The sequence below is a fragment of the Notolepis coatsorum genome (genome assembly GCF_963971535.1).
Source record: "Notolepis coatsorum genome assembly, chromosome: 6".
Taxonomy (NCBI): Eukaryota; Metazoa; Chordata; class Actinopteri; order Aulopiformes; family Paralepididae; genus Notolepis; species Notolepis coatsorum.
Genome location: NC_140170.1, coordinates 126760741 through 126779025, shown reverse-complemented (window position 1 = coordinate 126779025; position 18285 = coordinate 126760741).

The following is an 18285-nucleotide window of genomic DNA, read 5'->3' as shown; positions in this document are numbered from 1 at the left end:
TGCCCAGTCCAGCACAGCTGACCCTGAGGGGAGAGAGAGAGCCCAGTCCAGACAGACAGACACACAGAGAGAGAAAGAGAGAGAGAGACACAGAGAGATACACACAGAGAGAGGGAGAGACACAGAGAGAGAGATACACACACACACACACACACACACACACACACACACAGAGACACATACACAGAGAGAGAGAGAGAGAGAGAGAGAGAGAGAGAGAGAGAGAGAGAGAGAGAGAGAGAGAGAGAGAGAGAGAGAGAGAGAGAGAGAGAGAGAGAGAGAGAGAGAGAGAGAGAGAGAGAGAGAGAGAGAGAGAAAACAAGCTCTTGGAATGGGTGTCTGGGAGGAAGTGGGGGGTCTTTCGATGTTGATTAAACGGCAAGCAACTAATGTCATGAGTGCCAAATTAAAGGACAATAAATCCAATCTAACTGAAATTGTCTAGCACAGACCTTTTCTATGGATCAAAACCTCAATATTATTATGGTGTAGTTAATACTTCATGTATCCTTAATCCCTAGGCTAATGAGGCACTAAGATGTTAGTAAAAAAAAAACATATGCCAATGACAGGAAGTAACGGTATATATATGTGTGTGTCTCTGTGTGTGTGTGTGTGTGTGTGTGTGTGTGCACTGTGCATGAGTGCACATCTAGGGGCGGTGTGTAGATTTGGTCTCCCTGATGTTGACTCCTTAGCCACAGCCTTGGGTTGTTTAATACTGGACAAGTGTTTCATAACGGCCGTTGTGTGGGCCGGTTTCGGAGCCGGTGCGTGGGCCGGTGCGTGGGCCGGTGTGTGGGCTGGTGCGTCTGAATGTCCCGGGCTGAATTTGTGTCCCAGTCCGCCACTGGTGCCGGGTATGCTAGCCTTGGTCTGAGGCCAGACATGAACAATTTCTGCATCACCTCCTTGTAGGGGAGACGCCGAGCGATGGCCTCTTTGCAAAGATCCTTGTAGATAAATATTGAGTGTTCACCATGTTTCAGCTTCCCCCTTTGGATGCGAGCAATTTTGATGATGTCATCTCTTATTGCCGTCTTCCGCAGAGTCCCCCCCCCCCCCCCCCACCTCCAATGTACAGCCCTCACCCAACCCACCCAACCCCACCCCACCCAACCAACCTCCTCCAATGTACAGTTTCTATGCCAAATGTATATACACTCCTTTTCTGGACACTTTTGTATCACAAACAGTACTGTATTTGCAAATCTGATATGTCATAAATGTATAGATGTAGCAGTACTGTCTATCTGTATGTCATGTATGTCATATATGTTATGATGAATTGAAAATGGGGGACCCTGATGTAAACAAGACGAAAGTCTTTCTCTGGTCTGCATCCCCTTAACAATTGTATGTATTGAGCTGTACTGTACTGTACCCATTCTGCAATCTGTTAATAAACTTTTCAATCAATCAATCAAAACAATGATGACTCTTGGCCCGTTGCTTCTTTGATCCCGAGTACCGATTCTGTAAGCTTGGTCCACTGTCGGCACTGTGTTTAGAAAGTTGTTACCCAAAATCTCTGATAGCACTGTTGGAAAGTTGTCGTCTGCGCAATTGACTGCTTCATCAAGTCCTACAATGCGGATGTTATTTCGCCTGTAGTAGCGTTGGGTTTCGAGTAGCCTCTCCATCGCTTCATCTTTAACATCTTGTATTTTCCTCCGGCATGCCTCTTCCACCCTTTTTATCTCCTTTGTTACCTCTGTCATGCCAACGTTGATGGTGTTCTCGTTCACTTTGACTGCCCGTGTAATATCTGTCACCGTATTCTCCACTGTCGTGATTCGCTCGGACTGTACAGCGACCGCTTTCTTAACTTCTTCTAATTTAGCATCGATGTGTTCAAATTTAGAATCGATGTGTAATTTGAAAGCGACCATCTGTTCTTTCATCAGGATAGTCAGTGAGTTGAAGTCGGGTGGTGTAATTGCACTGCTTGTGTCAGTTGGTGATATGGGTGCAGTGAGGGATCCGATGGATTTGTTTACAATTATCTTCTCAAAATCACCTGCTTTATCTCTCACGGTACTTTTTCCTGTCGTTCCTGTTATGTTGACATCTATTGTCTCCCTCTCGGGGCCAATAGTCGATGGTCCCGGTGTATTCTCCTCTATATTCCCCTCGTCGGGGCTTGTCACCGACGGATCTGCAGCAACGCCGCCTGTTATTTTTTTTAAACGTGTTTCAATCTGCGCCGTTAGAATTGCTGTTTCTTGTTTCTTTCCAATCTTCTTCTTTTCCTTATCCATGTTGTCTTTTGATATAGTTAGTAGAAGGTCTTATCAATACATACGATGTGGTCTAATCTCTTTTGGTATTGTCCAAATAAGGTTTTTAAACTAAATTAACGTTAATGGGAGCGGAGCTATTACCAAATGCGTGCGCTACATAATGCAGCTAAACCGGAAGTCTCTCTTATTTTCAGCTTTTATAGTTTCACAAACACACATCAAGACAAATCACAAACACAAAAAAAATAAAAAATAAATAAAAAGAACACAAACAGTATGTTGCCAGACACTGTCACATCAATGAACAAACACCATGTCATATGCTATACACTAAGGACTCAAGGGGCTGATTCTCTGACATATATACACATATATGGTAGTATAATATATACACACATATATATACACATATACATAGTAATGTTGTCAAAAATATCGGAAAATCGACACATATCGATTCTGATTCTGAATACCCAAAACTGTTTCAATACTCATTTTCCGAAATATCGAACCTAATCATTCATAAAAAAAATAAAATAAAAGGAAGTTGCATTGTTCACTTCAATACCCGCAATAGTACAGAAGTCCACACACACACACATGTGCATTCAGTTAAGTCGGAACATGACTGCAATACAAACAGTTCAGCCCGTCAGGCACATGCAACACAGACCACAGTGTTTACATCTGTCTGCCTGAGAAAACACCATGTTCTGCAACAAAAACGATTGAAGTGAGATGAACAGTTATTTCCAAATGTGTGATCTAAAGATAAACAAAGGGTTTCAAAAGTGCCATATCTATCCTCTCCTACAGTACCAGAGAGAAGCTGAGGAGAACCAACCAGCAACAGAAGCAAAACCTATCAAAAAAAATAATTATTTAAGATTGAACCTTTTTCCCCGTGGTATCGAAAATGGTATCGAACATCGATACTCCCCAAGGTATCGCATCGAAGCTCGAAATTCCAGTATCGTGACAACACCAATACATAGTACAGAAAATACACAGGAGGACATTGAGAAGCACTTATGTTCTAGCTAAGCATTCCAAAAAGGGACCCCATATAATTTCAAATTTGTTCGAGGTCTCAGACCTACTGTGACGGATGCTTTCCAGCTGCAGAGAGGAGACCATCTCAGTGAGCCATCTTTTATAACTTGGAGACGACGTGTCTTTCCATTCCTTAAGGATAATTCTTTTGGCCACAGCCATACCAAACATCAGGGCCTCCTGCTCATTGTAAGGTAATTCCGCAGTGTTAGCTGAACAGCCGAGTAGAGCTAGAAGACAGTCTGGGGCAATCTATCTTTTATACGCCTTGGTGTACCAGTCAAAAATGCCTACCCAGTACTTAAATAGCTTGGGACAAAACCAAAACATATGTGAAAGATTACCCTCTGCGGACATGCAACGATCACAGAGAGGCGATACAGAGGGATAGATTCTATGCAGTTTGGTTTTAGAGTAATGTAGTCTGTGAATGACCTTAAACTGTATAAGTTGGACTCTGGCATTAATAGAACATTTATGTATCCTGCTATGTCCCTCCTCCCACATCTCATCAGAGATTTCCATACTAAGCTCTGTGGACCATACATCTTTAATGTGGTCGGAGGAAGCCATAGATTGGACCGAGAAATATGAAACAAAATCAGAGATCAGGTGTTTTGAAACTGGTGATCGGCTCATGAGATTATAAAACTGGTAATCAGCGGGACATGTCTCAAAGTCTGGGATATTACTGCAGACATACTTTCTAACCTGCAGGTAATGAAAGAAGTGTGAGCTTGTAAGATTAAACTTAGACTTAAGTTCGTTAAATGAGGCAAAGTGACGATCAACATATTGTGGCAACCCCAAGCCACCCCTGGGCTTGGTGATTGATGGGCGTTACGTGGCGACCCAATGGCTGGGCGCTGCCCATGTTTGGGCGTCCGCTTCCGGACGCACCTGTCACTAGAGAACCATCAGGAGTGATTATCGAATCACGGCGCGGTGCGCCTATTGGGGAGGGGGGACTTAACAGAGCCGAGGAGCCTCCTCTCAGTCCCCCGTAGCAGCGCAATGCGAGAGGCCACAGAGCGGAGACGCCGCCCGGCCGACAGATTAACGCCAGCAAGCGATCATTATTTAAATAGAAAATAAAGAGTATGATTTTGGGAACTGCAACCTGTCTGTGTGTTGTTTATTCTGCCACACCGACACCTGGAATTGCCACAGTGGTGGAGAGTGCGGGCAAAGTCTACTGGCAATAAGGGGTGCAGGATAAACAACGATAGACTTTATCGAAGTAGAATAAAAGAAATTAAAAAATATATAATAACGAAAAGAAGCATGGACGCGCTGGTGCAGCAGCTCGTACAGGCGAACCTGGAACAACAGGCCCGGCATGAAGAGGCCCTGCAAGAACAGAGGAAACAGACTGGGATGATCCATGCGGAGCTCCAGCGGATGGCCTCTCACCGGCGGGACGAAGGGCCCGCAGGGACGCGGCCTAACCCCGGGCGCTTCATCCCCAAGCTGACGGAGCTGGAGGATATAGAAGCCTATCTCCTAGCGTTTGAGCGCACCGCCGGCCGGGAAGGCTGGCCAGAGGACGACTGGGGGGGACTGCTGGCCCCCTTCCTGTCGGGTAATGCGCAAAAGGCCTACCAGGACCTGCCACCGGAGCAAGCCGAAAACTACACCCGGCTAAAGCAGGAGATTTTGGCCCGCTACGGCCATAGTCTGCAGTCCCGTGCGCAGCGGTTCCATGACTGGGTGTATGACGCACAGGCCTCCCCGCGCTACCAGATGCACGACCTAGTCCGCATAAGCCGAGCCTGGCTAATGACCGACCCCGCAGGGCCCACTGTCTTAGAACGGATTGTTATGGACCGCTTTGTTAGAGCCCTCCCTTATGACACGAAGAAGCAGGCGAGTCAGGCGGACCCCCGCTCCGTGGAGCAGCTAGTGAATATTGTGGAGGCCCACCAGGTAACGCGGGACTTACTCAAAGGGGGGCGAGGGGAAAAGCCAGAGCGGCTAAGAACGAGGAGGGGTCCCGACGAGCCCAGCCCAAGGGGCCGGGTAGGGAACGCAGGTGATCCCGAACTACCCCGAAGTCTTTGGTCCTGTTTGACCAGGACCAAAGACGCTGCTATGACTGCGGCGAGCCAGGGCATCTCTCGTGGAACTGCCCAGGCCGGGATGTGTCCATGCCATCGGCGGCAGCTTCAGACCCCCGCGGAAAGACGTGCAATTATGGCGCAGCCTGTTGGGCCCATAAGGAAACATCAGCGACACTTTTACCTGTGCGCGTCAACGATGAAGATGCAGTGGCGCTCCTGGACTTGGGTAGTGTCATAACGCTGGTTCAGCCCCATTTGGCACACTGCGACGCAGAGGCTCCGAAAGTGTCAGTGTCAGTGTCCTGTGTGCACGGGGACACAAAGTTGTATCCCACAGCGCAGATCACCCTGACAACCACCAAGGGGGTCTGCTCGATGACAGCCGGCGTGATACCCAACCTGCCGGTAGCGCTGCTGATTGGTCGAGACTGCCCCCTGTATCGCCAGCTGTGCTCAGCCGTCATCTCCCCGCGCACCCCACCCTCCACGGGTAAACCGAGGAAGAGGAAAGGATTACGTCAGCCGAAGGTGTGTGCTCTGAATGTAACGGGGAGTGAGACTGAGACGGCATCAGATGTGGGTGACGACGCGCCGGAGCCCCTGAATGTAACGGGGAGTGAGACTGAGACGGCATCAGGTGTGGGTGACGACGCGCCGGAGCCCCAAGCGGGCCCCGAGACGGATAGCAGTGACGAGGACCCATTTGCAGAGTTCCCCCAGGCGGACGAGGTGGGGAGGGACCTGGCGAGTCAGTTCGGAACGGCCCAGCTGGAAGACCCAAACCTAACGCAGGCCCGTGCGAATATCAAAACCGTAGATGGAAATCCAGTGGAGGGGGTGAGTAACCTGTCATATCCTCACTTTGCAATAAAAAGACAACTGCTGTACCAAGTCGTAAAAAAGATTGATGAGGTTAAAGAACTATTGCTGGTGCCGAAATTCTTTATTCCCACTGTACTACAGCTAGCGCATTCACATATCCTCGGAGCGCATCTGGGCGTGGACAAAACCATGGAGCGCATAAAGGCGTGTTTCCATTGGCCGGGCATGAAGAGAGCGGTAGAGGACTACTGCAGGAGCTGCCCAGAGTGTCAACGCGCAGCACCAAAGGTACACTATAAAAATCCTCTGATCCCACTGCCCATCATTGAGACCCCATTCTCAAGAATTGCCCTCGACATGGTGGGCCCACTAGTCAAATCGTCCCGAGGCCACCAGTATATACTGGTAATCATAGATTATGCAACACGTTACCCCGAAGCCATCCCGTTACGCACGGTGGCGGCCAAAATTGTGGCACGGGAGCTTGTTCATTTGTTTAGTCGGGTGGGAATTGCCGATTCCATTCTCACTGATCAGGGCTCGTGCTTTATGTCGCGGGTCATGAAAGAAATGTGCAAACTAATGAAAGTGGAACAGCTGCGAACCTCCATATACCATCCACAGACGGATGGGCTGTGCGAACGCTTTAACAAAACACTGAAAAGCATGCTAAGAAAGGTGATGGAGAAGGATGGGAAGAATTGGGATCAGTTGTTGCCCTTTCTGATGTTCTCTGTGCGTGAGGTCCCACAGGCTTCCACTGGCTTCTCACCGTTTGAGCTGCTCTACGCCCGCAAGCCACAGGGTCTCCTGGACATCGCAAAGGAGTTTTGGGAGGAACAGCCGTCGCCCCACCGGCCTCTCATAGAGCATGTGCAGGTGATGAGAGACAGGATGAAGGCGCTCTGGCCAGTGGTGAGAGAACATATGCAACAGGCCCAAGACGCACAGAAGCGCATTTATGACCGGGGCGCACAGCCACGGGAGTTTAATGTGGGGGACCGGGTCCTCGTATTGGTTCCGACAGCAGAGTGCAAAGGTCCACCAGCCCGACCGTAGGAAGCATTGACAGTTATACCATGTTAACCTGTTAAAGAATTGGCATGCCCGGGATGTGTTGCTCTCGCCCCCCCCCCCCCCTCTCCCCCCTTTTGCGCAGCAGGTGGCAGAGGCGGCCGATGTTCCCATCGGGGAACAGTTGTCCCCGACCCAACGGCAGGAGCTTCGGGAGCTGGTCCAACAGAACCGGGACGTGTTTTCGGCCACGCCGGGCCGCACCACATTGGCCCAGCACCACATTATTACCAGCCCGGGAGACAAGGTAAAGCTGAAGCCCTATCGTATCCCAGAGGCAAAAAGAGAGGCCGTAAGAAGAGAAGTGCGGGTCATGCTGGAGATGGGAGTAATTGAGGAGTCTCATAGCAGGTGGTCTAGTCCAATTGTTTTAGTGCCGAAACCCGACTCAACAACCAGGTTCTGCAACGATTTCAGGAAGCTTAATGACATTTCAAAGTTTGACGCCTATCCCATGCCTAGAGTGGATGAGCTCATTGATAGACTGGGCCAGGCCAGGTTCATCACAACACTAGATCTAACGAAGGGTTATTGGCAAGTCCCTCTGGCCCCCGCCTCGAGGGAGACGACGGCTTTCTCCACCCCAGACGGGCTGTTGCACTATAAAGTTCTCCCGTTTGGCCTGCATGGGGCGCCATCTACCTTTCAGAGGCTGATGGACAGAGTACTACGGCCCCATCGGGATTATGCAGCCGCATATCTCGATGACATTATCATTCATTCGTCAGATTGGGACTCCCACCTCCAAAAGGTGAGAGCGGTGTTGGGTGCCCTCCGGGAGGCGGGTCTCACCGCCAACCCAAAGAAATGCAGGCTGGGACTAGAAGAGGCACAGTACCTGGGGTTCACAATAAAAAAGGGTGTGGCCTCGCCCTTTAACCAAGAAGCAGGTCAGGACATTTAATGGGCTAGCAAGCTATTATAGGAGGTTTATCCCTAACTTCGCTGCTCGCGCTGCTCCCCTCACAGATCTGACCCAGGCGCGGCGCCCGTTCACGGTGAAGTGGACACCGGAGGAGGAGGCGGCGTTCGAGGACCTCAAGACGGCCCTCTGTTCGGGACCGGTGCTGGTCTCCCCGAACTTCGACAAGGAGATGACAGTACAGACAGATGCATCAGAGGTGGGACTGGGAGCGGTCCTCTCCCAGCAGCTGGAGGGTGAGGAACATCCAATCTTGTATGTGAGCAGGAAGCTACTGCCACACGAGCGCAATTATTCTGCGGTGGAGCGCGAAGGTCTGGCAATTAAGTGGGCACTGGAGACGCTCCGTTATTATCTGCTGGGGAGGTGCTTCACGCTGGTGACGGATCACGCCCCCCTCGTCTGGATGGCCAAGACAAAGGGGACCAATGCCAGGGTGACTCGATGGTTTCTGGAGTTACAATCGTTTAACTTTTCTGTCATCCACAGGTCCGGGGTGGCGCATGGCAACGCAGACGCCCTCTCCAGGGAGGATGCCTGTTGGGCGTAGGACGCTCTTCCCCGACGGTCGGAGCTGGAGCGGGGGTACTGTGGCAACCCCAAGCCACCCCTGGGCTTGGTGATTGATGGGCGTTACGTGGCGACCCAATGGCGCACCTGTCACTAGAGAACCATCAGGAGTGATTATCGAATCACGGCGCGGTGCGCCTGTTGGGGAGGGGGGACTTAACGGAGCCGAGGAGTCTCCTCTCAGTCCCCCGTAGCAGCGCAAGGCGAGAGGCCACAGAGCGGAGACGCCGCCCGGCCGACAGATTAACGCCAGCAAGCGATCATTATTTAAATAGAAAATAAAGAGTATGATTTTGGGAACTGCAACCTGTCTGTGTGTTGTTTATTCTGCCACCCCTACACCTGGAATTGCCACATATAGATCTTTGATAGTGGCCAGTCCCTTTCCCTTCCATAGTGAAAAAACAATATCAGATTGACCAGGGGGAAAATTATGATTATCACATATTGGAGCATATGCCGAGGTTGAAGGTACTTTGAAAACCCTTTTGATTTGACTCAGTATTCTCAGTGAGTTCCGAAGGATACAATTGTTGAGAGCCATCTTATTAATCGTATCACACTTAGAAAATAACATTGCAGGAAGAGAGCTTTTTAAGTTCACATGCGCCTCCATGTCTAGCCACCTGGGGGCGTCCATGGCTACTGTAGCATCACCTATGAAGTAATCTTGCCAGAAGGTCATGGCCCTTGCATTAGCAGCCCAGTAGTAGTGCTGGAATACCGGCAGGGCCAGCCCCCCCATATGCTTTGGCTTCTGCAAGTGTGCTTTTGAAATACGGTGTGCTTTATAGCCCCAGACAAATGGCAGAAGTATAGTGTCTATCTGTTTAAAGAAAGAGGCAGTCAAAAAAATAGGCACGCTCTGAAAAAGGTAAAGGAACCTGAGGAGAACCACCATTTTTATGACATTCACGCGCCCCACCAAAGACACTGGCAAAATTCTCCAACTCTCCATATTTTTCTTCAATTTTGAGACCATTTCACCAAAGTTCAGTTTAAATCAATAGGGTCCAGCTGCAGACTCGGAGCCTCGGTCCAGATTGATACTTCCGCCCTGCCACAGGACTATTAGTCCTGTGACAGGGCTATGCGCTGATTGGCGGAAAGTACGGAAGTATCTCGAAGTACGTCTGACGTATCTCGAATTACGTCTGACGTTTCTCTACGTTTAGCGAACATTAAACGTTGTATTCATAAAATAATATAAAATCAGCAGCATGGGGAGGGCCGGGGGGAGGGGAGGTACAGGTAGTAGAAGACATAGAGGTACAGGTCACATAATTATAGTACAGTGGAGAAGTAAAAATAGAATAAAAAGGCAGTGTAAACAATATACAATATTATTAACTCTAATAATAACACGCCTCGCGGGCTCATTATAATAGAGCCGTGGGTCTGCATTGTATAGAGCGGATCCCCCGGCCGTATTCAAGCACTGGAGCGCTTTGCGATGGATCAAACTGTATTAATATAGTAGTTGGCTAGTTGCGCGCTTCTGGCCACCTCCCGCAGTGCGCGCATACACACATACTGTCTGTAGCTATACAGTACGTGCTTAATTATTTGTCAAGAGCCAATCGCACAGGTTGCCTCATCTCATCTGGCTCTGCAAATAGATCTAGAGTCTGAATATCATATATAGCCTGCTGATGATCTCTCTCGAGTCAAATCCATTCTGAGAACGGAATGCAGTGCCCGCGACGAGGGTCTTGATTGATTGATTGATTGATTGATTGATTGAAAATTGTATTAACAGATCATGCTGGACCTACAAAAGGCCTTTGACACTGTCAATCACTCCATTCTTGATTGAACATTTTATTAACAGATTGCAGAATGGGTACAGTACAGTACAGCTCAATACACACAATTGTTAAGGGGATGCAGACCAGAGAAAGACTTTCGCCTTGGGGGGGGGGTCGGGTAGGAGGGGTGGGGGACACTGTACAACTGTACAAGCAAAACTGTACATTGGAATATTGACAAAACCATACTTGGTCATTTACTGTACATTGGAGGGGGTTGGGTTACAACACAGGAGCAGAGTATAAACAACAGTACAGGAATGAGAAACAGTACTGTACTGTTGTTTATATATGCTCCTGTGTTGTAACCCAACCCCCTCCAATGTACAGTAAATGACCAAGTATGGTTGTCAATATTCCAATGTACAGTTTTGCTTGTACAGTTGTACAGTGTCCCCCCCCCACCCACCCCTCCTACCCGACCCCCCCCCAACCACCTCCAATGTACAGTCCCCCCCCCCCACCTACCCAACCTCCTCCAATGTACAGTTTCTACGTCAAATGTATATACTCTCTTTTCTGGACTCTTTTTGTATCACAAACAATACTGTATTTGCAAATCTGGTATGTCATAAATGTATAGATGTAGCAGTACTGTCTATCTGTATGTCGTGTATGTCATATGTTATGATGAATTGAAAATGGGGGACCCTGATGTAAACAAGACAAAAGTATTTCTCTGGTCTGCATCCCCTTAACAATTGTGTGTATTGAGCTGTACTGTACCCATTCTGCAATCTGTTAATAAAATGTTCAATCAAGAATGGAGTGATTGACAGTGTCAAAGGCCTTTTGTAGGTCCAGCATGATCTGTTAATACAATTTTCAATCAATCAATCAATCAATCAATCAATCAATCAATCAATCAATCAATCAATCAATCAATCAATCAATCAAGACCCTCGTCGCGGGCACTGCATTCCGTTCTCAGAATGGATTTGACTCGAGAGAGATCATCAGCAGGCTATATATGATATTCAGACTCTAGATCTATTTGCAGAGCCAGATGAGATGAGGCAACCTGTGCGATTGGCTCTTGACAATAAATTTTGCACGTACTATATAGCTACAGACAGTATGTGTGTATGCGCGCACTGCGGGAGGTGGCCAGAAGCGCGCAACTAGCCAACTACTATATTAATACAGTTTGATCCATCGCAAAGCGCTCCAGCGCTTGAATACGGCCGGGGGATCCGCTCTATACAATGCAGACCCACGGCTCTATTATAATGAGCCCGCGAGGCGTGTTATTATTAGAGTTAATAATATTGTATATTGTTTACACTGCCTTTTTATTCTATTTTTACTTCTCCACTGTACTATAATTATGTGACCTGTACCTCTATGTCTTCTACTACCTGTACCTCCCCTCCCCCCGGCCCTCCCCATGCTGCTGATTTTATATTATTTTATGAATACAACGTTTAATGTTCGCTAAACGTAGAGAAACGTCAGACGTAATTCGAGATACGTCAGACGTACTTCGAGATACTTCCGTACTTTCCGCCAATCAGCGCATAGCCCTGTCACAGGACTAATAGTCCTGTGGCAGGGCGGAAGTACCAATCTGGACCGAGGCTCCGAGGCTGCAGCTCGACCCTACTCGTTTAAATAGGAGTGTGGGATCCTTTGGTATAACAACTCCCAGATAGGTGAAGTGGTCATGTTCTATTTTACAGTAAAGGAAGAGTCTAGGCTCCCTGAGATGGGCATGAACACACTTTTCTCCCAGTTAATGGAGTAACCAGAGAAAGTACCAAACTGCCTGATTAAATCTAGGAGGCATGGGACGGAGGAGGCAGGATCAGCAAGATACAGGACCACATCATCCGCATATAGCGAGATACGGCTCTCATACTTTCCCAACTTTATTCCTGTGATGTTGGGATGACTCCTGATACTGATAGCCAGGGGTTCGAGGGCTAAATTGAAAGGTAAGGGACTAATACACCATCCTTGTCGGGTGCCTCGATGGAGTGGGAAGGAGTCAGATCTATCAGAATTGGTAAGAATGGAAACTCTCGGATGAGCATACAACATTCCAATAAGAGAACGAAACCTGTCACCGAAACCAAAGTGCTGGAGGACACTGAACATATATTTCCATTCGTTCTGGTCGAATGCCTTTTCAGCGTCAAGTGATATGATCGCCGGCATAGTGTCCTTTCTTTGGTTAGAGTACAATATGTTTAGTAATTTCCGAATATTAGAAAAAGCAAGCCTGCCAGGAATGAATCCCGTTTGGTCGGAGTGGATGAGAAATCCGACATGCTGAGCCAACCTAGTGGCCAACACCTTGGCAACTGTCTTTTGGTAAAAATTTAACAAACGTATAGCCCGGAACACTGCTGGATCCGTCCCATCCCTACCTTTCTTGAGTAAAAGGCACACATTCGCTTCGTAAAGGGAGTCAGGGAAGACATTATTAGTGATAGAATGTTGAATCATTCTAAGAAGTAGAGGGGCCAAAATGTCACTGTAAGCTTTATAAAACTCCGCCCCATACCCATCCGGGCCAGCGGCCTTCCCACTAGGGAAAGACTTTATTGCACTTGTTATTTCCTGCAGGCTGAAATCAGCATCTAGCTCATCCCTTGCCTTATCACTAAGCACTGGCATATCAATATTGTCCAGGAAGCTCTCAACCTCAGAGTCTGGGGCATGGCATCTAGAGGTATAAAGGCCAGTATAAAATTCTTTAAAACGGTCATTTATGTCTTTAGGGTTAGTCAGCAAGCTGCCCGATATAGATTTGATATTATGAATTGCCTGGCTGGCCTGTACACCCCTCAGCTGCCTAGCCAACAGTCTGTCTGGTTTATCACTTAGTTCAAAGTGCTTCTGTCTGAGTTTAAGGAGGAGGGTACTAACCTGCTTGCCCAGAATAGAATTGTATTCATACTTCAATTTTAAAATGTTATTTAGGTCCATTTGGGATTGTGATAGTCTGTAAACCTGCTCCAGCGAGGGGAGCCGTGCCTCAATCTCAGCCAAACGCTTACGTCTTTCTCTCTTTCCAAAGGCTTCATAAGATATAATGTGCCCTCTCAATACCACCTTAAGAGACTCCCACAGTGTAGTGTCGGAGACATCACCGGTATCATTAGTCTCCATAAACTCAATGAGTCGAGATCTCATTTGATCCCGAAATGCTTTCTCCGAGAGCAAAGAGGGGTTGAAGCGCCAACTGTATCGTGTCTGTGGCAGTGCCAGCTTTACCAACATAGTGATTGGAGCATGATCTGAAATAAGGATGCTATGATATTTAGTTTGCAGCACACTAGAGATAAATTTAGCATCGACAAGAAAATAGTCTATTCTTGTATACGATTTGTGGACCTGGGAAAAGAAAGAATAATCCCTGTCTGTAGGGTGCTGCAATCTCCATATGTCAACTATGTTCATAGAACGCATTAAATTGTTTAGTACTCCAACGGAATTAATGGTCGGAGGCGGACGAGTGGACGTACGATCAAGATAGGGATCTAGATAGCAATTAAAATCTCCACCTAAAATCAAGTTGGTGGTATTCAGATCAGGGATTATGTCAAATATTTTACGAAAAAGGCTTGGGTCGTCAATGTTAGGACCATAAATATTCAGGCATGTTATTGGTAGTGAATTAATGCTACCAGACACCATGACATATCTGCCTCCGGGGTCGGAGACTACCGTGGTCATTTGAAATGGGACAGATTTACTAAATAAAATAGCAACCCCTCTTGCTTTGGAAGAAAAAGCAGATTGGTACACTTGTGACACCCAGTGCTTCCTCAGGCGCCTCTGTTCCGTTGGAGCTATATGGGTCTCTTGTAGAAATATAATATCTGCAGACAATGTTTTCAAATGAGCAAATACTTTTCCCCTTTTAACTGCACTACCCAATCCTTTAGTGTTCCATGACACCATCGTAATAGGCTTCTCACCCCCCGATATATTAACCCCTTGCGTCATCACGGCCAAGTGATAACAATCTTAATACAAACAGCATGGTATATGAAGTACATTTTAATCCATTGATCATCCACCTTCTTGAAAGAGACTTCAGATACAAAAATATAACAATAAGGACTGGCAACACGATGAACCCCCCACCCCCACACCGCCGCTTACCAAAACTGAACGGCAAAACCCCCATATACTCACGAAGACAGCTGGGCAAAAGAATAGGCATCGCATTGCACCGGTTAACGTTATAGTTACCAATATCTAGACAGCTGTCCCTCCACAACTCAGTGGATGAAAAATAATAAAGTGTTCACACGTGTCTTATGTTGAATAGTCAACAAATCAGCTTATATACAGTCAGCTTGAGACCGCCAGCTTGGGACCAGGTCCATCAGTTGAGAGAGTCTTGGAAAAGCGCACAGCCTCCTCCGGGGTGCCAAACATTGTGACAGTAGAGTTGTGCTCGACGCGCAACTTGGCTGGGAAGCGCAGGCTGTATTTCACATTTGCCTCTCGGAGGGTCTTCATCACATCACTGAAGGCTCTGCGCTGGGTCATCATGTCTGCTGTATAATCCGGAAAAATATACACTCTGGATCCTTTGTAGTAAAGAGAGCCGTGCTCGCGGCTGAGATGCAGGACCCGGTCCTTGTCATTGTCGTGGTGCATCTTGGCGATAATGGTGCGTGGTTTCTCCCCCTCAGCGGGCTTGGCTAGCAGGATACGATGGGCTCTGTCCACTTTAATTGGCTTGGTGAAGTTTTCACTGCCAAGTAGTTGCGGGACCAACTCGCTCACAAAGTCAGTAGGCCTTCCCTTCTCCTCGCCCTCTTTGATTCCCACGAATTTGAGTTTCAGCCGGTGGGACCGGCCCTCTAAGTCGTTGAGCTTAGCCCTGAGTTCTGTGTTTTCCTTCCGTAAGGATTTTGGGGATTCTTCCAGGAGTTTCAGACACGCGTCGTGGTCGTTCACCGTCACTTCTATCCCCGTCACTAGCTGCTTCACGCTGTTCTGCTCGGACTGCAGGGATGCCAAAGTGGCTTCAAACTTGTCCAAACGGGATGTGATAGAGACTCGGGTCTCGTCCATCGCTTTCTTCAGACTCTTACCCTGGCTTTCAATTGCAGCCAGAATAGCAGCGCTGGCAGTGTCGTCAGATGTTTGGGCTGCTGCTGCTTGTCTCGTAGTGGCTATGCCTGTTTGTCGTTTGCCAGCTGCGGTTGCCTTTTTTTTGTTTGTTTGGCCTTTTCCCATCGGTAAATTCCATATAATCTCAACTTTCCACGGCGGTAGTGTTATATTTAGTCTGTTGATACTTTTGAAAGCAAACTGTTAGATAAACGTGTGTTTTTTATACCAAATTAGAAGTTGAGGAGGGAGCTCAGAAAAATGTGACTACTCCATTCACCGCTCACTAGCGCCTCCAGACTGTTCCATGTTTGACTGCCTTTTATGGACAGGACGTTTTGGCCAAACGTGGTCAGTCTACTTTGGACCATGCAGTCACCTCTGGTGTCTGACCTGGTGCAGAGTCCAGTGTTTCTTTTTTTGTAGATGAATTCCTGTACAGGAGGGGGAACTAATCCATGTAGACATTTGTAGATGAAACAAGAGCTTTTAAGACTTTGAAATTTTCAAAGCTCAAAAAGCTATATTGTTTCAAAATATTGCAATGGTGGTATGCCAATGGTTTCCTTGCAAATACCTTGATGGCTCTATGATAAAGCTGTTCGATGTGTTTCATGACAGTGACACCCGCAAATGACCAGTTTGTGATTGTGAAGCAGTATTCAATATGTGAGAATATCATGCAATGAAGATAAGTTTTTGCAGCATCAACTGTTAAAAAAGGCCGGATTTGTCTAAAATTAACTAAATTAAAATGAATTGTGTGTTTCACTTTTTTGACATGTTTCTTAAAGGATAGGTTCGAGTCCAAGATGATGCCGAGGTACTTGAAATGGGAAACCAATTCCAATTCCCCCCCCCCCCCCCCAGAAACACATTAGATCTTGTGATTCTGACTGGTCGTTTGCTGAACATCATGCATACCGTTTTTTTTGTATTTAGCAGTAGGCATGAGTTTTGCAACCAGTGTTGGACCTTGTTCATTGCATTTGAGAGGTTACATGAGATCAGGTAAGTTTTTTTACCATGTACAAAAATGACTGCGTCGTCAGCATACATCTGTACATTGAAGTCAGGGCATATGTCCGGCAGGTCATTGATGTACAGGGAAAACAGCAATGGCCCAAGGATCGATCCCTGCGGCACACCGACTGGATTGTCAAGATAAGGAGATTTGACACCATCAACCATGACACATTGTTTTCTGTTTGTTAGGTAAGACTTAAACCATTGAATTGTATCTGCAGAGAAATTGAAATGAGACAACTTTGCCAAAAGTACTTGATGGTTGACAGTGTCAAACGCCTTTCTAAGATCCAGGAACACAGCACCTACATGGGTTTTTGTCCAACATATATTTAACCTTTTCAATAAAAACACAGTTTGCCGACTCAGTGGAGTGCTGAGCGCAGAAGCCAAATTGAAGTGGGTCGAGTGGGGTGTGACCTTTGTCCAGATGTTTAATCATAAGTTTCGACACCCACTTTTCAGCAACCTTAGATATGGTGGATAGGATGCTGATTGGCCTGTAGTTGGCTACCGACATCCTGCTACCAGATAAAAAAATTGGTGTTACCGTGGCCACCTTCCAGGAAGATGGTACCTCCTTTGAACTGATCGATTGATTCACTAATATGGTGATAGGTTTTACTAGAGCGTCGGAGTGTGTTTTTATAAAATCTGTGTCCAGGCCATAAGTGTCCCTGGCCTTAGAGCGAAGGTGAAGGCAAAAGGCAATTTTTTCTAAGAATATTACATACCGTACACTGCTTATAGTCTGTTTTTTTGTATATGAAAGGATTCAGCTATTAGTTCTCTGGATACAATGTGAATCATGGCATAATTTCTAAATACCCCTTTTCTTTCTGGCTTCTCTGTGTGAGAAGAGCTTTGGTTGACTGATCTGGTCACTTTAACATTTCTAGTTCTACTCATAGTGTTCTCATACAATACAGCTCAATACAGCTCATTGTCCACAGTTGTCATTTAAGGTTAATCACCAGCTACTTGACTAAGACTATGAATAAGAAATGTGATTAAATGGTTATGTAAAGGTGTAACAAGTGAAAAAAGTAGTAGAACGCACTCACCTCACTAGACTTGACACTGGGTGCGGTAACCTCTGATGTAAAGGTGTATAAATGGTAATGTAAAGGTGTATAAATAGTTATGTAAAGGTGTATAAATGGTAATGTAAAGGTGTATAAATGGTAATGTAAAGGTGTATACATGGTAATATAAAGGTGTATAAATGGTTATGTAAAGGTGTATAAATAGTTATGTAAAGGTGTATGGTAATGTAAAGGTGTATAGGTAATGTAAAGGTGTATACATGGTAATATAAAGGTGTATACATGGTCATGTAAATGTGTATAAATGTAAATGTAAATGTGTATAAATAGTTATGTAAAGGTGTATAAATGGTAATATAAAGGTGTATAAATGGTAATATAAAGGTGTATAAATGGTTGTGTAAAGGTGTATAAATGGTAATATAAAGGTGTATAAATGATAATGTAAAGGTGTATAAATGGTTATGTAAAGGTGTATAAATGATAATGTAAAGGTGTATAAATGGTTATGTAAAGGTGTATAAATGGTTATGTAAAGGTGTATAAATGGTCATATAAATGTGTATACATGGTAATGTAAAGGTG